General features: G+C 39.7%; 1 long non-coding RNA gene across 1 annotated transcript; it reads right to left on the bottom strand.

Moving 5' to 3' along the window:
* Window positions 1–2,416: 2,416 nt before the first annotated feature.
* LOC122461238 lies at window positions 2,417–4,796 on the bottom strand. The gene is made up of 2 exons (XR_006283087.1): window positions 4,328–4,796; window positions 2,417–2,677 (listed from the first exon to the last, which is right to left on the bottom strand). It is a non-coding gene; the product is annotated as an uncharacterized LOC122461238 (long non-coding RNA).
* Window positions 4,797–22,368: the final 17,572 nt, after the last annotated feature.

Below are 22,368 nucleotides of genomic sequence, written 5' to 3'. Positions count from 1 at the left end.
TAGCACCTAAATTAGCAGTACTGTATAGAAACATATATAGATCATCTCTCAGTGCCATAAAAACCTCTGCTAGAGAACCAAACCAAGGCTTATGCTGCAATGCTTATACACAGAAGACTCAAGATAAAAATTATCTAAAGATACAGACTGAAAGGACCAAATTCTGCTCCCAGTTCACTGATGTAAATATATTGCAACTTGATGGAGTCAGAGTTACTCTGAAATAGAAAATGATTTCCATGTCCCGTAAAAAAATTGTAATCTCAAATTTTTAATCAGTACAAAGTCAAAACATCTCAAATATTTGCACTGAAAATCCCCCCTCCCCCTGCAAATATAAAAATGGATCAGGTCAATTAAAACATTTTGATTTGATAGTTAATTTATATTTTTTAAAAAACTTCAAAATGTTTGTTGACTAATTTTTTTAAAGTGTTTTGCACCAAACCCCAACATTTTTCATTTTTGAATGTGTCACAACACAACAATTTTTTTTCTTAATAGTGAAATTGTAGAAATCAACTCTTTCCCGAGAACAGTTGAGGTTTTGACAAATCAGCATTTTCTGATGAAAAAAATGTTTTGTTGGAAAATTCCCAAACATCTAGAATTAAATTTATACTGGAGTTTCCAATAGCAGAATTTAGCCCTTGAGTTTAGATAAATATACATCTACACCCACCTATACCCCTCATCCTTATTGCAATTTCCTTTCCTGCTGTTACTTGTTGGGATTTTTTGTTTGTGGTGTGTGAGAGAGAAACCATTATAATGGTGATAGTTATGTGCTGTATGTAGTAAGTGTATTTGAAAGGGCTATCCCACCCTAACAACTAGAATATTTCATATTAAAACAAAAATATGTACAACATAATACACTTGTCAGAGATTTCAACCAAGAAAGCCAAGGCAGGCTCCTTACTGTTTTTTTATTATTATTTTTAATGTTAGTAATCAGCCTTGTAAAAAGTGTTGCCAACTCTGACAAACTATTCAGGGAGATTCCTCCCCCACTCCCCCCCCCCCCCAACATGATATAATGTCATTAATTGTACTGTACCTATTAAAATCTCCTAAATTGCTTTCAACACTCACTGGGAAATTGATGCCAATTCCAGGCCAATCCAGAAGGGTTGGCAACCCTGCTTGTAATGAGGTGTGCAAAATTTTATTAACACGATAGTTTGAATTCAGCTGCACCATGATGAATTGCCAGGGAGCACTCATTGCAATGCTCATTATAGCTGAATCAAACATGTCTGAACAAACATGCCTGGGGGGAAAAAAACAAAAACACCCCTCAGAACAAGTTCTTGGGCATCTTGGGGTAGGGTGGGGAGAGGCGAGAGTATCAAGTGAAGCCCATGGAGGGCAACTAGCACAGCACATCATCATATTCTTCTGTCATATGAGCCATTAGGTCTGATAAAAATATTTTTCTTCAGTGTGTGTGTGTATTTTAGACTCTCAACAGTGAGACAAGCAATACAGAGTGAAAGCATTTAATGACTGGACTTAATACAGCACAGTTCAGACAGAGGAGGATTCTTCTTAACAGTTGTTTTTCAAAATGGAGGAAACTAACATGGAAACATCTCTGGGCCAGGATAAATTTCACAACAAATTGAGACTGATCCTGCTGTCTTTTCCTAGGCAAATCTCCCTTTTAGTTTAATGACTTTTCACTTAGTTACAAGCACAGAGCTTTTCTTTGTTCAGTGTGGGAGACTGGTTAGAAGAAAACTAAAACCAGGTATTTCCTTCTACTCCCTGCATATTTTAAATACACTGGTGAATGGAGTGATGCTGATTATACCTGCCAAAGACCTGGCTCTATAGTATGTGGAGAAGGTCATTTTTTCTTAAGTGTTCAGGATCAGATTTACAAGGGCTGAGCACCCAAAACAGGGAGCCAGATTTACATAAGAGCTCAGCTCCCACTTAGATATCTAAATGGGGACCAGCTCTTCGAAAGTGCTCAAGCCTCAGCAGCTCCCATTGTGAGAACCAGATTTGCCAAAAAGACCATATGCTAAGTTTGTCTGCAACCCCAAGGTGAAATCATGTTCCCACTTAAATCAGTTGGAGTTTTGCCATGAGTTTAATGAGGCTAAGATTTCATTCCTGGCCCTGATTATGAGTGCTGAATTTTTAAACATTTCTAGCGCTAGTGCCTTCATCCGATGATCAACAAGTGCTTTTTTATGACTCCCCTATGTAAAAAATCCTATAGTATTTAAGAGAGGAAACCAACTGAGTTTACAAAGGAGTGAATTTGGTTATCTTACTGGGCTCTCTAGAAATGGCTAAGAATCAGTATAACAGTGAATGAAATCCTTCCTCTAAGGTGTTTTTTTTTAAATCAGATAGCATTCTATAGTACAGATGCAATTCTCCATTATATTGGATGTTTTTAAAAAGTTATTTTTATTGAATTTCACAGGACTTTTCCATAAAAGATAAGGAGGCAAGTGCACCGACTTCATAAGAGTACACTGAACATCATGCTGACTCAGGGCAGGGGAACTCACTGTCTTCAGAGACTGCCTGGTTTCATTGCTCCCTGCCACTAGCTGTTGTGCAGGGGACTGTGGTCATAGGCCACACACATCACAACCAAATTTTCCTCTTCTCTGTAGATAGTTTCCCACTAGTAGAATGGGGCCTGATCCAATCCCTGTTTAAGATAATAGGGATTGAATCAGCACAAGAAAACCATATTATGTCTGTCTCTTGTATAAGTGTGCTGGGGAGCAGGTGTGTATATGTGGCAGGGAAGAAAGGTACCTGTACCCTTCCTTATCACCCATCATTCCGGTGCAGGGGAAACAGCTCCTTCCATGCTGCCAATTGATTGACTCCATTAGTAAATCGTGTCCTATTGATACCTTTTTTAATCTAGTACTTCAAGTCACTACTGATTTCTCCAAAAGAGATGGTGGGGAGAAGGGAGAAATCAGTAAAATATCAGCATCTTGCCATCTCTAGATGTGAATACAACAATACAAGTGAAATCCATACAAATGAACTGTTGCATATCTCTTGGTGATAAGGTTGCTATATTTGTAGACCAAAAGACACATTCCACTGGATTCCACATTCACATTCCACATCCATGGGGTTTTAGGCATACTAAGCATTACAGCACAAGCAACATAGTTTTAGACCATAGGCATTCTGCCTGCAGTAGATAGACCACAACTGTGAAATTACTATGGTCTTGAACTGATCATGGATAAGTATAGAAGTTTCTGAATTTCTTTATTACTTCTGGGCCAGATTGCTCTTCCTGAAAACCCATGAAAGCACCAGGGGAGGAATTGTATGTGAGGTTCTTTCTTAACATTTTCCACAGGCCATTTTGTCAGAAAGGTATTTATTTTCATTCATGGAACAAGCCCCAAGAATCTGTGGACTCCAGAAATCTGCACAGATATTGGGGGGAAAATGAAAGACACCAAAACAATCTGTATGCACCACTCTGCCTTTACTCAGCGTCCTGTAACCTCTCCCCTGTGCCCCAGAAGCATGCAAAGAGTTAATGTTGTAGGTCACATTATACACAGGAGTATCACTGACACATTTCTGGATTATACTTTATGAACCACTTACATCTGCTGTAACCACACATGCCTTTCTGTGAGCTCTTTGCTCTAGTCTGTACCACAACATGACATGGTGTCCAAAATAGCTAGATTCCACTTCCAGAAAGTAGAGAAAATATGAGAATACAGAAGCCAGAAAACGAAGGAGAGAGGAGAATCAGAGAAGGACACATCTGACATAGATATAGACATGGCTTTGCTGGAGTTTGTCTAATTGTGCTCTGTGCAAGAATCCTGTTTAAGTGCACTGTAGCATAAAAAGATGTTGTGCTGTTCCATATTTATTGTGTCTCACTTATTTCCACCTCAAATGCTCTCAGTTTGCTGGTAAACATATTTCTAACTCCCAGCCCTGAGAGTGCAACATTTGATTTGAAAGTCAGGCAAAGTTCTTTCCTTCTCACTCATATCCATCAAAAACAAAGATTCTTCATGCTAAATGTAGGATAATGTGTTCAGATACCAAGGCAATAGGCACAGTATAAGAAATAAATAGAATAGAATAATACAACTCTGGGTGTTAACACAGAGGGACAGCTTTATTCCTGGTGCAACTCCATTTATTTCAGTGGAGTTACACTAAGGATGAATTTGAACTGCAAATTTTCATTAAAAAGGAGAACAAAACATACACTTTGGTATATAAAATGTCTGGCTATACATATATGCATTTACAGAAAGTAAAATGTCAGTTTTATGTCCCTGTCATGGGCTACACTCACCGCTAGTGGCACCTCCTGCTGGCCATCCTGGAAATTAGCTCTACCAGGTTTGTGCTCTCCCTCTGGTGGCATTTTCCCCATCCTGTCTGATCCTGCAGCCTCACTCACTCTTGGATCTGCAATCTGCTCTTCATGGTTTGACCCTCTGGCTAAGGACTAAGGTCCTCCCCTTCAGGGCAATTCAAAGTCCTTCCAGGCTGCTGGCTGGCATCTCTAATACCCTTGCTACTTCCCAGTGGTTGCTAGAGGAATCTAGGCCTTCCCTCAACACTGGGTTCCAACCAGGGACCCTATAGCAAGCAGCCAAGGTCTCTGCATGGTCATACCCCTTGTTGCTGTTTCCCTGGGCTTCTTCCTACTCATCTGGCTTCCCTGTTCTCTGGGCTTGTCAGCCTCCCAAATCTCTCCACTCAGATAGTAACAACAGCCTATTTCCCTGCCTTCCTGCAGTCCCTTTGCTAATAATCACTCCTGGGTTTTATACTGGCCCCACCTGTTCCTGTCCAGCTAAGCTTAGTGGCATGCTCCTCTTCCAGGTGCACCCATTGGAGTTAATTTGCCTGCCTGGCCACCTTAACCCCTTTCAACCCTGTGTGGGGTGGGTGCCCCATCACAGTCCTCCTGTCCAATTCCAAGTTTTATACAGATAAAGGAATGAGACAAAACAGTAGCCTTCAGCTATTGGAGTGCAAGGTTCTCTGACTTGAGTATTTTGCTTACTTCAGAAAACAAATATCTGATAGATCAAGATGTCAACTGTCTTTAGAACTGCTTTGAACTCAATGAAAAACACCACAATGGGCTACTTCCATTCCTGTTACAACACCACTGACACATCAAAGATAACCTTACACAGTACATTAGATTTTCTCATAGGGTGCAAAATTTAAAGCATTTTTCACACTATTGAAGGTGTGCTAATGCTACTTATCATGAAAGCTGTAGTGTAAACAGTGCATAAGTGTTTCAACCACTGTGTCATCTACACCTGATTCCCTCATTGTTAGCCAGATAGAGCTGCCATGGTATAGAAAAACTAGTTTTTCTACTGAAGACTAAACAATAGACTTCTATTGGACAATCTGAGCATATTGAAAGAAAGAACCACAATTTGTGCAATTTTTGCCATAGATGTACATTAATCCATTAATTTAAAATGGATTAGGACTGCAGAAAACTGAGTTCTGAAAAAATGGTCTTCTGAAGAAGACAGCAGGGACAGTCATTAATACTCAGCAAATAGAGCTGGTTGAATAGCAAAATCACAGACAGTATTCAAAAAATATTTTAGAATAGTAGGGCTCTGGTTCAGTTTGAACATACTGAAGCCCATTCGTATTCTCAAAGATGTCAAACTCCAAAAGTGGTTTGGATGATTTGCTAGTATACACAAAGGTATGTGTCAAAATATGTGTATTCTGAATACTCATATTTAATACTGCCTATATATGTTCAACCCACATGTCTTTTCAAAGCTTTGGTCAAGGAGAGAATTGAAACAAAAATATGCCAACTTGGATGACCATTTCTGAATCTGTAATATTAAATACCCAACATTGGATCTTTTGCAAACAATTGTTACACTTAAAAGCAGGGTCTCCTGGGCATAGGTCATATGCTAGAAAGTATGGGTGAAATCCTGGTCCCACTGAAGCAATGGGAACTGTGTCATTGACTGCTGTAGGCCCTGTATTTTATTCTATACTGTAAACAAACCTGCTATTTTATTTCCCGTAACTTTGGTAGCACACAAAGCACTACTGTTTTTGTTGAAAGCTGCTGTCATTTCATAAAAACATTTTAACCACAACAGTAGCACACACACTGTAAAGTAATATTTATTGAATATTTTAAAATGCAGACTATAATTGCATAACAGTCCCAATGTTATAAAAGTTAATGGTATACATCCTGAGCTGGCTATTATAATTATACTGTACAACAAGAAAGATGATTTGAGAAACATCTGCTTAGATGTTCTCAGAGAAATGACTAATCAATACAGTTCTGTGTTTAAATCTAGCATCTGTAACTTGTATTTTGTATAGTGATTACTTTTAATAAGTCAACATTTGCCAACATACCCCGGCCCTCCCTCCTCAATGTACCACGGTTATTTTTTTTTCATGATAGGGAAAACTGAGTTATCTGAGATACAACTTTACATAGTTATTGGCAAATGCTGGTTCTGGAATGGTAACTACAGTGGAAACCCTTTTGTCCAGAAAGTATGGCTACTGTTGCTTTCAGTATAATGTTCTCCGTATGTATATTTTCCCCCCTAGGATTGATATGGAAATGTGTGTGATTTTTGTTTGAGTTTGTTATTGTTTTTGGTCGTTTTAATGTTGCAAAGCAAAACCTCAAATATTAAAGAAAGGTGTTATAATTCACTACTGTACAGAATCAAAAACTGGACATGGAAGTGGAAACATCACCCTGACCCTGCTCTGAACTGCACACAGGAAACTTCTATGTCCACATAAAGTCCCACTGACTTCGCTCGTATGGGTCAACCCACAGAGAACACGGTGCAATCAGGGCCCTTATGATCACGTTTGGATTCAGATCCATTACAATGTGGAAGTTACAATGGTTTAAATAAATTTAAGCAAACTCATTATGTATCAAATATAAAGCTGTTTAGCTCTAATAGCAACCCTAATAAACTCAATGGACTCAGAATAATAATCTGATGTGATTTTTTAAAAATTTTTGTTGAAAAATACTGAGGTTTTTCAAAACAGCTAATAAGATTCTGCGGTGTGCTTGACAAAACACATCTGTCTAAAGATCCATCTTAGCAAAAACTTAATGACAGGCATCAAGGAACTAATTGTATAGGAAACTTTCCTAGCTTTGCTCTTAGTCAAGCAGAATGACTTTCCGCTTTCCACTTTATTAATAAATATGCTGCTGTATTTCTACTCGCATAGATCTGAGAATTAATTCTATTACAGCTGCTGATCGTGGTAACCAATTAACTCTATTAACAAAGTACAAGGATTGTATAATTTCAATTAAGGGTGTGAACAAAGCTGCAGCCACTCATTGGTCCTATGGAAATCACTTCTTTGCTAACATAAATCTAAGCTTGTGGGCTGAGATCTGTCCCATAACCAAGCATGAAGGGAGATGAGAGAGCTTAGCACATGGAAGCAACAAAAAGTATTGTAAAAGAAAAAGGAATGTCACAGAACTTTTGCAGCCATTGCCTTAGTTTCTGTTTTGAGTCATTATTAACCATTTACGATAGTTGCAAGATCCGAGCCCCATTATACGAAGCACGGTATAAACATATAGTAAATAATATTCCTTATTCCAAAGAGCGTATACTCTAAAAAAGACAAGGCATAAGTGGATGAGGAAACAAAGGGTGATCTAGTGATTAGGGTGGCAGTCTGGGACTTGAGGCACAGGTTCAATTTCCTGCTCACCACAGTCTTCTTGTGTGACCTCGGACAAGTCGCTTAGAGACAGGTTTTTAAAATAGTGGAGGTGTCTAATGATTAAGATAGGCAGTCTAGTGGGATTTTCAAAAGCATCTAAGTACCTAGCTCATTAATTACAATAGTGTTATGTGCTTAATTGCTCTCAAAAAATCCCACTATAAACCTATTTGCATTTTAGGTACCTAAATACCTTTAAAATCTGGCTCTTAGTCTCTTGTGACTTAGTTCCCATCTGTAAAATGGGGATAACAGCACTTCCCTACCTCACAGGGGTATTGTGAGGATAAACATGTGATGAACATTGTGAGGTACTCCTATACAACAGTAATGAGGTCCATAGCAGTATCTAGAATAGATAAATAGACAAACATGAGCAGAGGTTTGAGAAACAATGAGGAGAGTATGACAAAAATAATAGGATGTTTATCCTTTATGACTTTAATGGGGCTACTCGTGCTTAAAGTTAACCATGTGCCAAAGTGCTTTGCTTGACTGGGACCAGAATGCTCAGCATTCAGTACTGAGGAGCATTATGTGATCATCAATTTTTTTTTTAAATGAAGCCTTTTTGAAGTGTGGGTGCCATGTTGTTTTACATACAGCTTTCCCTAAATAGTCTTTCTTGTGCACATTGATAAGGTAGCAGTGCTCTTTTACTGACCTCATCAGGGCGGATGAGAAGGTTGAGCTCCATATTTTTGAGGTAGGAAGGCCCACACAGGGAATTTATTGAAGAGGTTAGGGTGTTTCAGTCTCTCTTGAGACAGAAAAGGAAAGACTGCATGGGGGAGGATGACATGTTTTAGATCAAACACTTTACGTTTATTATCGGTCCCATCTGGTGTCCAATTCAAGTTTGCAGGGCTTCCAATGCCAAGCACTATGCTTTACAATTCATACTGCTGTTTTAACATCAATAGCTAATGGCTATTCACATCTCTAACTTGAACTATGGTGCAGCATCTGATTTTGCATTCATTACCGCGACCGATTACATGATACTGTAGGACCATTATTACCCCAATTGTCTCTTGACAGGTACATAGTTCAGCATAACCTGTTGAGGAAGAACAGATGCCCTGTAACTGTGGTAGGTGCATTGAACTCTACTAGAGGCTTTTGAGGGTGAGGGTTAAAATGGGAATTTTCACATTTGCACCTCAAATTTCCGGGGTAGATTTTTAATTAATCAATCTAATGTGAACACTACAGAAAGACTTATTGTTTCATGAGGTCTCAAATGCCACCTGGATAATAAAGCTCTTCAATTGCTCAAGATTCATTATAAGTCATGACAATGACATGACTATCCCCGCTGGATTCTGGGTCAATGAATAAAGCTGTTCACATCTTATTTTTGGTTTGGGGTTGTAGGTGAGAGAAGCATCTCATTCAATAGCAGAATAAACATTGCTTCAGCTATGCTATTAATATCCTGAGAGGATTTGATTGACCCTTAGGATGCTTTAGAAGCAGTGCAGCTGATTAAGTCAGCCCAACAACAATTAATTGATTCCAAAATGCTAGATGATTAAGATACTAAAAACTAGGAAGTTCTTGTGTTCAAGCCCCACGTTTCTAACTCTAATGTGACTTTCTTTTTGTGTTGAATTCTCATTAAATGCAGTTTATTGAGTTTGTGGGAGGACGGGAAGAAGAGACACTGTTCACAATGATGCCGTTTTTTTTCCTGACACCATCTCATCAGTCATTATATCTTTGCATTTGTTCAGAAAGAATATCGTCATTATTCACACTTATCAGTGAGGGGAAAACAAACACTATTATAAAAAAATATACATATATGTGATATAATTAAAAATAAAATATGACTAAACTACATGGGGGTGATGAGAGAAATAAGAACACAGGAAAGAAGAATCTGAAGATTATCTGAGCAAATCTAATTAAAAAGGAAATGGTAAAAGGGAATAGTATTGGGTGGGCTGAGGTCTTGATGTGATAATTAAAATCATGCCAGTGAATTCACCATTCGTATCCAAGGTGTCATATATTTTGGCTAAATAATACACTATATATGAATAAGGATTTAGAGTGTACATGAATATAATGTAGAAACAGACATTTAAAAGTCATATGTAGTAACTACCTATTACTAACGCCAGTTTTCTTAAAAACAAAAACTTGTGAGAAAGTTTTTAAAGTAACTTTAATGCTGTGTTGAACAATCAGCCCTTTCCAAAGTTCCCAGACAGTACAGTCAAAACAGTGATCAGTGTGAGTATAAGCAGAATCTGAATGAGCTCTCCCCTGACATCTAGTGGTTAGTTGTGGAAAAGGACTTCAGGAGCTGATCTTGTTTGCATGGACACACCCACCCTGCCTAGGTGCTCAGCATGATGGGATTGCGTGCCCAAATGATCACTTGTGGCTGGTGTTGGTTACCCAGTCTCCTTGTTATTGGGGCAGGAGTAATAAAGCGTTGTTATCCTTGTTGTGTGAACCGAGGGCAGCAGAACTGTACCTGGCATACCCTGATGGAGGGATTCACCCTCAACTCCTTGAGCTGGTTTTGTGTTGTATTTTTTGAAAAGGAACTCCTAGATACTGAACCTGGCCCTTGGTGCTGCTGGCTTCACCTGTCAGAAAGGTTACATAAGTAAACTACACTTAAAAAGTTACACTGTTGCTTATACAATATATTATAAAAACTAAAAATTAAAATAGGATGAATACCTCTCGGACTAGTGTTTCCAGAGGATAGTCATATCTTTCCAATTTCTATTACTACCATTTCTCCAAGTAGTAGGGTAGCTAGGCCTACCTTATCAGAACATAATTCACTCAAATGCTTAATGTGTTCATACCGTTTAACATCAGACATCCTTAAAATCCTAATGTTTCCTCCCTTCCAGCACACTTAGCTCTATTTTTAAAGAAACACACTTTAATTTATATGTTTATTTCAACCATTTGATGCTAAATTATAACAAGACTAAATTATATGGCCAAGGTTTTCAAAAGTGGCTATCCATGCCCCAATGTTTAGGTGACCAACTGGAGACAGAACATACACTCAAGTGTATACCTTTGACTATGTCTGAGGGAGATATGATAGTGTAGTTTGGGGTAAATGTTTCACTAAGATGAATCTGGGAACACAGAAAAGTAATAGAAATATTCACATTAACACATATAAGTGCCAATAAAACCCTTCTCAAATGTGCTCTGAAAAGGGACACCTCATATACTACTCTGATTTAGCATGAAGGCAAAAATTTTGGTTAATTAATGTTCCATCAATCTGGGGCATCTTGTTATGATTGTAAACTCTTTGAGGGTGAGATTGTCTGTTTACTTCATGTTACTACAGTACTTATCACAATGGAACACAAGACTAGATAATCATTATGGTTCCTTCTGGGTTTATAATCTATGAATTCCTGACTGATACTTCCACATGCTACTGCAATAATAAAACCACTAATAATGATAGTATTCTATTAATTATTATTTGTAATACTGTAGTGCCTAAAAGCCCTAGTCTTGGACCAGGACCCCGTGATAAAGCATTGTACCAACACAGAACAAAAAGATGGACTTTGCCCCAAGGAGCTTCCAATCTAATGATAACAATTTGCCATAAAACAAAGGGTTTGGAACATTGTAAAGTGAGGGTAGAACATTTTGGGGGGGGAAACAGTGAAACAGAGATACACAGTAATATTTTACTTTACACATGATATACTGTGCAGTGAGGGAGAAGGGGGGAAAAGAAAGAAAGAAAGAAAGAAAGAAAGAAAGAAAGAAAGAAAGAAAGAAAGAAAGAAAGAAAGAAAGAAAGAAAGAAAGAAAGAAAGAAAGAAAGAAAGAAAGGGATGTTGGTACTGGCCATGGTTTGTCTTAATTCTGCCAGATATTATTTTGCTTAAAGTCCTAGTGGCTTTGGGCAGACTACAGCAACATCCTAAATACAATTTCAGTCACATTTAGACTATGTATTTCACTGTAAACTTAATGAGCATTCAGGAAGAGCATGTGAAGTTTCCATAGATGCTAGAATGCATTGTTATCAGGATATTTTGTTCTTGAACAACAGTCCTGGTTTAAGAAACAGTCCCTAACCTGGCCTGATGTAGTTTGAATAGCACTCTCCCCAACCCATCCCACCAGATTCATAGATTCATAGATACTAAGGTCAGAAGGGATCATTCTGATCATCTAGTCTGACCTCCTGCACAGTGCAGGACACAGAATCTCACCCACCCACTCCTATGAAAAACCTCATCCATGTCTGAGCTATTGAAGTCCTTAAATCATGGTTTAAAGAATTCAAGGAGCAGAGAAGCCTCCCTCAAGTCAACCATGCCCCATGGTACAGAGGAAGGCGAAAAACCTCCAGGGCCTCTCCAATCTGCCCTGGAGGAAAATTCCTTCCCGACCCCAAATATACAATCAGCTAAACCCTGAGCATATGGGCAAGATTCACCAGCCAGATACTACAGAAAATTCTTTCCTGGGATATTAGATCCCATCCATCTAATATCCCATCTCAGGGGATTTGGCCTATTTACCCTGAATATTTAAAGATCAATTATTTACCAAAATCCCATTATCCCATCACACCATCTCCTCCATAAACTTATCAAGTAGAATCTTAAAGCCAGATAGGTCTTTTGCCCCCACTGCTTCCCTTGGAAGGCTATTCCAAAACTTCACTCCTCTGATGGTTAAAAACCTTCGTCTGATTTCAAGTCTAAACTTCCTGGTGGCCAGTTGAAACCCATTTGTTCTTGTGTCCACATAGGTGCTGAGCTGAAATAATTCCTCTCCCTCTCCTGTATTTATCCCTCTGATATATTTATAGAGACCAATCATATCTCCCCTCAGCCTTCTTTTAGTTAGGCTAAACAAGCCAAGCTCCTTAAGTCTCCTTTCATAAGACAAGTTTTCCATTCCTCGGATCATCCTAGTAGCCCTTCTCTGTACCTGCTCCAACTTGAATTCATCCTTTTTAAACATGGGAAACCAGAACTGCATACAGTATTCTAGGTGAGGTCTCACCAGTGCCTTGTATAACGGTACTAAAACCTCCTTATCCCTACTGGAAATACCTCTCCCGATGCATCCCAAAACCGCATTAGCTTTTTTCACAGCCATATCACATTGGCAGCTCATAGTCATCCTATGATCAACCAATACTCCAAGGTCCTTCTCCTCTTCCGTTACTTCTAATTGATGCGTCCCCAATTTATAACTAAAATTCTTGTTATTAATCCCTAAATGCATAACCTTACACTTCTCACTATTAAATTTCATCCTATTACTATTACTCCAGTTTACAAGGTCATCCAGATCCTCCTGTATAATATCCCGATCCTTCTCTGAATTGGCAATACCTCCCAGCTTTGTATTATCTGCAAACTTTATTAGCACACTCCCACTTTTTGTGCCAAGGTCAGTAATAAAAAGATTAAATAAGATTGGTCCCAAAACCGATCCCTGAGGAACTCCACTGGTAACCTCCCTCCAGCCTGACAGTTCGCCTTTCAGTAGGACCCATTGCAGTCTCCCCTTTAACCAATTCCTTATCCACCTTTTGAAGTTCATATTGATCCCCATCTTCTCCAATTTAACTAATAATTCCCCATGTGGCACGGTATCAAATGCTTTACTGAAATCTAGGTAAATTAGATCCATTGCTTTTCCTTTATCTAAAAAATCTGTTACTTTTTCAAAAAAGGAGATTAGGTTGGTTTGGCACGATCTACCTTTTGTAAAACCATGTTGTATTTTGTCCCATTTACCATTGACTTCAATGTCCTTAACTAATTTCTCCTTCAAAATTTTTTCCAGGACCTTGCATACTACAGATTTCAAACTGGCCTGTAGTTACCCGGATCACTTTTTTTTCGCTTCTTAAAAATAGGAACTATATTAGCAATTCTCCAATCATTCGGTACTACTCCTGAGTTTACAGATTCATGAAAAATTCTTGCTAAGGGGCTTGCAATTTCATATGCCAATTCCTTTAATATTCTTGGATGAAGATTATCTGGGCCCCCCGATTTAGTCCCATTAAGCTGTTTCAGTTTCGCTTCTACCTCTGATATGGTAATATCTACCTCTATATCCTCCTTCCCATTTGTCATGCTACCATTATCCCTAAGATCCTCTTTAGCCTTATTAAAGACTGAGGCAAAGTATTTGTTTAGATATTGGGCCATGCCTAGATTATCTTTAACCTCCACTCCATCGTCAGTGTTAAGCGGCCCGACTTCTTCTTTCTTAGTTTTCTTCTTATTTATATGGCTATAGAACCTTTTACTATTGGTTTTAATTCCCTTTGCAAGGTCCAACTCTACTTGACTTTTAGCCCATCTCACTTTATCCCTACATGTTCTGACCTCAATTAGGTAGCTTTCCTTGCTGATCCCTCCCATCTTCCACTCCCTGTATGCTTTCTGCTTCTTCTTAATCACCTCTCTAAAATGCTTGCTCATCCAGCTTGGTCTACAACTCCTTCCTATGAATTTTTTCCCCTTTCTTGGGATACAGGCTTCTGATAGCTTCTGCAGCTTTGATTTAAAGTAATCCCAGGCCTCCTCTATCTTTAGATCCATAAATTCTTCAGTCCAATCCACTTCCCTAACTAATTTCCTTAATTTTTGAAAGTCAGCCCTTTTGAAATCAAAAACCTTAGTGCCAGATTTATTTTTGTTAATCCTTCCATTTAGTTTGAACTGAATTAGCTCATGATCACTTGAGGCAAGATTGTCCCCTACAACCATTTCTTCTATGAGGTCCTCGCTACTCACCGAAATTAAATCTAAAATGGCATCCCCTCTAGTCGGTTCAGCAACTACTTGATGAAGGAATCCATCAGCTATCGCATCTAGGAAAATCTGAGCCCTATTATTATTACTAGCACTGGTCCTCCAGTCTATATCTGGGAAGTTAAAGTCTCCCATGATCATGCAGTTTCCATTAGTATTTACTTTATTAAAGACATTAAAAAGGGCTCTATCCATATCCAAATTAGATCCCGGAGGTCTATAGCACACCCCAAGCACTATCGTAGGAGAGGCTTTACTAGTTTTCTTCCCCAATGTAATTTTTGCCCACACGGACTGTGTCTTATCCATTGCATCGCTTCTTATTTCTTTACATTCTACCTCATCATTGATGTACAATGCTACTCCACCACCTTTACCTTTGTTTCCGTCTTTCCTAAAGAGCACATACCCTTCAATACCTGTAGTCCAGTCATGACTACTATTCCACCATGTTTCTGTTATCCCTATAATATCTGGTTTCACTTCCTGCACCAGTAGCTCTAGTTCCTCCATTTTGTTACCTAGGCTCCTCGCATTGGTGTATAAACATCTTAATTTTTGCTGTTTGGCCTCGCTCACATTTTGTACCCTATTAGGCACAGTCATTCTACAGCCAGTATAATCTATTAGACTAGTATCCACACCGCCCTCGCTCCTTATATACATTCTCCTACCCACAGCTGTATCCTTTCTTACTTCGTCTTCTTCCCTCTCAATGCTAAAATCTGGCGTGGAGATTTCCTGGACATCTCCCATCCATTTCTCCCTAATTCCTAGTTTAAAGCTCTCTTAATCAGTTGTGCCAGCCTCCATCCTAGAAGTCTATTTCCTTCCCTACTCAGATGAAGTCCATCCCGAGAGAACTGTCCTCTGTCCGTGAATGCCTCCCAGTGGCCATACATCCCAAAGCCCTCCTTATAGCACCACTGCCTAAGCCATCTGTTAACAGTCATAATCTTGTCACACCTTTGTTGCCCTTCTCTAGCAACAGGAAGGATCCCGCTAAAGATCACCTGAGCCTCAATTTCCTTAAGCGTCTTCCCCAGCCTAGCATAGTCTCCCTTAATACTTTCTAGCGAGAATCTAGCCGTATCATTTGTTCCCACATGAAGGATAATTAGGGGATTCTTTCCCGCTCCCTTTAGGATCCTTTTCAACCTAAGGTCTACATCCCGTATCTTAGCACCCGGAAGACAGCACACCCTTCTATTCTCTGGATCAGCTCTAGTTACAGGCCTGTCTATTCTTCTCAATAAAGAGTCCCCGATCACATAGACCTGCCTTTTCCTGGTGACGCTGCTATTCTCCAGTCTCTCCCCTGTTCCCTCTGGCTGCAAGTTCTTTCCATTCCTATTTTCCCTAATAATCCTCTTCAACCCATCCTGTATCCTCCTGGGGCTCATATTTGGTCTAGTCTCCCTTGACTCTTCCGCTTTTCCTATAGGACTAGCCTCTCTTCTCTTCTTCCTTACCCTTTGACCTTCAACAAGTACCTGCTGAGCCCCTTCTTCATTTTCCAACTCTGCAAACCTGTTCCTAAGCTCTATTTCTCCTTCACTAGCCCGTCTTTTCCTCTGCCTGGTTCTTTGAGTCACATGTTTCCACTGACCACTTTCCTCACCCAGTCTCTCCTCAAAATTCCCCAGCCCTGCTTCCATCCGTGAGTCTGAGCTTTTCCCTTCAGATACCGCATATCTTTGCTCCATCAAACCCCTGCTCAAACCCCTTCCTAAACTCAACCAGACTTTCCACCTGCATCTCCAAACCTCGGATCTTTTCCTCCAACAGCTCTATCAGATGACATTTCATGCAGAAAAAACTCTTACCGGTTCCCCTCTCCAGGATCATGTACATACCGCAGCTTCCACATTCAGTCATTTTCATTGTGTCTTCCACTACATGAGTCATTCCCACTGCTGCCTCTGTATCTGTCATAGCCTTCCCACCTAAATCCTCTTAATCTGGGAAACACAAGGCACACCAAAAAGACCACCCCCCCCCAGCAAAAGCAAACCCCAAACAAGCACCACAATCCAAACTCCCCTTTCAAACTCCTACTCAAACTCCCCTGTTTAGAGCTCTGTTTGCTAGCTCCTGTGCCGCTGCAGCTGTCTGTGATCTCACACCTACCCATTACCTCTCTCCCAGCACCACCCTACTTTAGCTTTGCTATCTTCTGGAAGCAGGGGGGAAGTCAATGTACACTAACTGACTCGGTCTCCCAGCAACTACATGATAAGCAAGAAAAGCTCTTTAGCTCTGATTTGGTTTTCAGAAATGCTCGCAGCATTCAAACAATTCTAGTAAATAAACGAGGGCTTTTATGAAGGTGACTACTGGATCTTCCATGTGTCAGAACAGACTGGACCCTTCCCGCTGGGCAGTGATAGCAGCAGGACTCGACAAGATGTAGTGGGTGTTGGGTTATACCCAAGCCTTCAAGCTTCTGGTTGCAGCTTCCTTTGCTTGTCAAGCTGATCTGTTTGCTCCCAACTGATTCTTAGCTTCTGCTTCCAGCTGCCAAGCAACCTTCCAGAACCTTCTCCCCAGGTCCTTTTGACCTCACTGCCCAGCTGTCCTGCAGTTGCAGACATTTGTCCTTTCTCTTGTGGGGGTACAGAGAACAGCTAGCTCAGTAACAACGGAGAAGGATTCAAGGAATTCTTTATAAAAGTTGGAGAGGTTCACCCATCAGAGTTCTTATTTCTTCTGAACAGGCTGTTTCAGCACTACTTAGTACACTGTCCATTTTTCTTCCTCAAGACCATTCAGCTCAGGTTCAATATAAATATCACTGTCACAAACCACTGAACATTATGTGTTACATGGAGTTCTATGAGGCCTGCTACAGAACCAATGGAAGAGCATAAACCTTAAACCAAGATCTACAGTAGTATCTAAAAATATAACCTTATCCCAAAAGCTCAATGCAGGAAGAAGCGAGAGAACATTTATTGATTAACAGAAAAACTAAAGAGATCACAAGCACAGCACTTTGAAAATGACCCTTGACTTCCAAATATTTTCAGAATTTTAGTTGCTATAACAGCTGGAAGCAACTCCCCATTGCCAGGATAACTTGAAAACAATATTTCATTCTTCCAGAAGTTGTGGTATAGTTGGTTAAACCTCAGGAAATAATCAGATAAAATGATGGAAAGAAATAATTAGTACAACCTTTTTTCTTGTTCTACTAGATACATTTGCTTTATGCTGAAGGCCTCTATAATTATTAGTGTTTCCATAACATGAAACAAAACATTGCTGGAGGCTGTTTGCCACATCACTGAATTTATCCTTAATACCAATGGGAGTCTGTAGCAGTTTGGGACTCACCCCTGTGGCTCCTCCTGCTGGTCATTCAGGGAATTAGCATTCCAGCCTCTGGAGCGCCCTCTGCAGGCTGGAGTACCACTTGCTGCTGGGCCGAGTCCCTCCTGGACCCCGGTGCCCCTTTCACGCTGGGATGCTGCCACCTGCAGTACCCCGCACAGATCTGGGTCTCCTCTCCCCGGGGGAAGTCCCAACCCTCTACCCCCAACTTGACTCAGTCTATGACCACTGCCAGTCACCACCTAGCCCCCGTTCTCTGGGGCTGACTGCAGTGTAAGTGCCACTCATCATAGGCAAGGGTGGTTTGGACCTGCTGCCCTCTGCAACCCCAGTGTCTATTTGGCTTTCCACTAGGCCTGCAGCCTGGGGGGTTTGCAGGCCGTAGCTCCCCAGCTCCTCTGGCCTTCCCCCAACCCTGCTCCACCTCAGGTACCTTGGTATGCTCCCAGCAGCCAGGTCTCTTCCTCTCAACAAGCTAGAGAGAAAGAGAGTCCTTCTGCTCCTGGCTTCACTGGCTTTTATAGGACCAGCTCGGTCTGTTTGGGGCGTGGCCACAGCTCCCCCTCCCTTCTTACTGAGACATCCACAACATGCTATAAAAACTCCATGGCCCACCTGTGCCACAAAAACTGTTTTTTGCCATATTAAAGCCAGGGCCTGTGTTGCCTAGGGTCAGATGCCTCAGGGGCCCCTATAAAGCTACATTGCTCAGGCGTTGACTTCAATCCTGGGTGGCAGTGCTCAGGACCCCGGGCTTCAGCCCCATGAGGTGGAGCTTCCGCTTTCTGCCCTGGGCCCCAACAAGGCTAACACTGGCCCTGCTCAACAGACTCCTGGTTGAGAACCGCTGCTCTATCTTCCTCCAGTCACTTACCTCACTCAGTACATGCCTTCCATCTTCTGAAACAAATGAAGCAGGGGTCCTACAGACAACAGTCTCACCTTGACTAGGCAACCTTCATTCATCCCCAGAGCAGGTCCAGACTCTGCACTGAGTGAGGCTGGGGTCTTGTGGAAAAAATAGTATGTAGTCATGTAATTAAAGACAATATTTCAAACCATATATCAGGGGAGGGGGGCAACAAATTAAGGTTACAGAAGCTACCTTAACTGTGACATTTCCAAACTTTTGAGTGCTTGACTTTGCAGTTTGCATAATGATGTCTTTTTTCATTTTTATTTGTGTGTCTGTGCACATGTATGTGTGTGTATATATATATATATATATATATTTATGACACACACACTTACTTGCATAGAATTTCATTGTTTTTTAAATGTAGTCCTGCTTCCCCCCACCCCAATAAAAAAAAATCATCATGTGCCTCACATTGACACCCACATGGATCATCAGCAAGGTTGAAACCACAGCATGCCCAGTGCAGGCAGAATCTTTGCTACTCTAGCCACTAAAATCTAACACACCTCTACTCAACTTGTGCAAACTGATTTTTCAAAGGCTTATAACTTGCTTAATTTTTTTTGCAGATTTTTATGAGCATAGCAAAAGGCACACACTGACACAAAGGCCACCTCTCTTCCAAATGTCAAGTCCAATAAAAGATATTCCCTCACCCGCTTGTCTCTTCAATAACCCTTGTTCTCTTCCAAACACTAGTTGTTTGATTATACTAAATTGCTTTAATCAGCTGATTTAATAAATTGCTAACTTGTGTATGGTACTTAAAGTATTTGATCCTTCCAGATCCACCTGCACCAAGTCACCTGGAGGATGAGGGCTATAGTCCCTTCCCCAATATATTTTCAGTATAAGTCTTAACTTTAAATGCTTCCTTCTGAATCTTAGTACTTAATCAGAAAGGCAAAGCTCTGCTGTACTAGTACTAAAATTAGTGAATTAGTGCTAAAAGCCAATTTATTTGCATACAAAAACAAAGTTATTTAAAGCAAGAGTTATTTCATTTTAAAAAAGAACCTTATTTACAGTGTTATTACAATATGCGTAGGTACTTTTTCTAGTCATATGTTCACTGGAGCGCTTGTTACATCTCTCATCAATTAAATGAATTAGCTGAGTTGCATGTCCTGCTCAGATCCTGACTAATGGGATCAGGTGATAGCTTCAGTTCATTTTGGTCAATGATGCTGTCATTCTTTTATAAACCATCACTCTTAGGAATAACACATTTATTTCTTCTTGAGAAGCATAATTTTGCTGAATTGCAATGCAGAGAACCAGAGTCTGTTACCAGCCACTTATACTTTCTTCTGCTGTAATATTGTGTTTACTCTTCCATGAGGATGAAGCACTGCAGGGAAATTGATACAATTTTAACTAACCTTATGAATAGAGATTTTGCTGTTCTTTTCCCTCTATGTACATTTGGCTAGTTCCACACTTACACTGTAAACAGCTACTTCATAGTCATAAAAGACCTTTAGGAGAAACTTTTATTCTGCTTAAATACAGCAAATGGCTTTTCATAATGCAGTTATACAGTGAAGGCTGATGTAGTCATTGGCAATAATTATGCCTAAATTACTATTGTATACAAATCTTTGCAGCATTACTGATTTTCATAAATGGAAAAAAAACCCATGAAACATGGCAATCTGATTATTGAAGAACTGAATTGTCTTTGATGATTGGGAAGCTGAAAAAAGGGAATGCATCTGAGCAGCTTTCAAAAAATAAACTATGAATGTCCACTTCACATATTCAAATCTACATTAATGTCTGATCCGCAAAGATTGAAGTCAATGACTCCTAGTGGAAAGACTTTTTAAGGAGAGACCTGCAAAAGGTATTGAATCTTATGTCACTCCGACCTAGAGAGAGCACAAGATTTGCCAAAGTTATAACTCTTAGGTGTTAAATCATATTTTATCTTACCTTATTACTATTTGTATTACTCTAGTACCTAGCAGCCCCAGTCATGGGCCAAGACCACATTGTGCTAGGTGTTCTACAAACACGGAACAAAAAGATGGTCCCTGCCCCAAAGAGCTTACAATCAAAGTCTACTTGCCTTTTGGAGAATTATTAATTTAGAGATATTCCCCCATTCTGAGCAGTAAATAAGTTCAGTGATAGGATAATTAATTACTGGGTAATATATTTATTAAATTACCCCAATGCTATTATCTTGCAATAGCAAGACCATAGTTAAGGTTGTATGAGAATTTTCTGTTTTATGGGGTCTGTATCTCATCTAGTTTTGGAACCCTGTTTTGTAAATATGCCATGGGAATTTGAAAGAAAAGTTCAGTCACTGATTAATACGTGTGGGGAATGTTCTCCAGTACTTATGATGTTTGTTGCTGGTTTTTTAAAGGAAACGTAGAGAAACAAACAGCAGAAAAGCCCATTTTTTCCCCATACAGTGCACATTTACTTCCCCTGCTGCTGCCTGAGCAGTAACATTGTGACATCAGAGAAAACTATCAGCCACTCATTATCACTCAGTCTCTCCGGTTCACTTGCATACTTTGGGGGGATGTGGGGGTGTCACTATTGACTTGGTTGTCATGGAAATGGTTTCCTTCGCTAACTGAGTTACCTCAGGTGACTATGGTAGCATTACAAAGAAGGATCCCAGGAGGAGCTGTAATGAAAGCTGACTGGGTTTAGATAAGGTCATTCTGTGGGTTTGTCCTGGCTAATTTACTATTTCTTTTCAAAAGGTAATTGATTGTTACTTTCCTCAAAAAGTGTTACATGAAAATAAGATACAAAATTCCATTTTCTTTTCCTATATATTGAGGGCTGTAAAAGTGGGGAATATACATGAGCCCAGTCTCAGTTTTCTGGTACACATTTTTTTAAAATAAATAATAATTAGTAATTTAGAAGTTGTATTTTTATGACATTAAAACTTTTCCCCTAAATAAAGAAAGATATCCTGAATTCATGCTGACTTGTTTACATGATATGTTGACATTCTGTAACTATTACAACTTCATTAATGTCATATAAAATCTTGTTGGACTACATAGTTTTACAACATATACATTCATATATAAATATTTGTCTTGCAAAACTAAGGAAATTCACAAACAAACAAAGAACCGTCATTTAACATTAGTTAAGGTTGTCCTCATCAATAAACTCAACCATTAACAAAAATATGAAATACAAAGTTAAGGTTTAAAAATTTACAAAGCCAAGTATTCTCAAATGTTAGAAAGTGCCAGGATGAAATTTGTCCATACAACCTTAATTCAGCTCTCTTGTGCATATTCATTATGATCCAGCCTTTAACTACGTGCAGAAATGACTGCCTGTGAAAAGTTAGGTGTAAGTCACTTGCCTAGCATTACATAGGAACTCTGTGGTAGACCCAGGGATAGAATCCAAGTGTCCAGTGCAGTGGTAATTAAAGACTATATCCTAAGGAATATTCACAAGGGACCAGGCTCATCCTGCCTCAGGATTCTAGGCCACTGACCCTCTTATTAAACAGCAAAGACCTGGTCCTTAAAAGCCCTTGCTTCTTCC

Source organism: Dermochelys coriacea, chromosome 8 (genome assembly GCF_009764565.3).
Source record: "Dermochelys coriacea isolate rDerCor1 chromosome 8, rDerCor1.pri.v4, whole genome shotgun sequence".
NCBI lineage: Eukaryota > Metazoa > Chordata > Testudines > Dermochelyidae > Dermochelys > Dermochelys coriacea.
The sequence above is the reverse complement of the archived record's forward strand: the minus strand, read 5'-3'. Positions and strand labels throughout refer to the sequence as shown.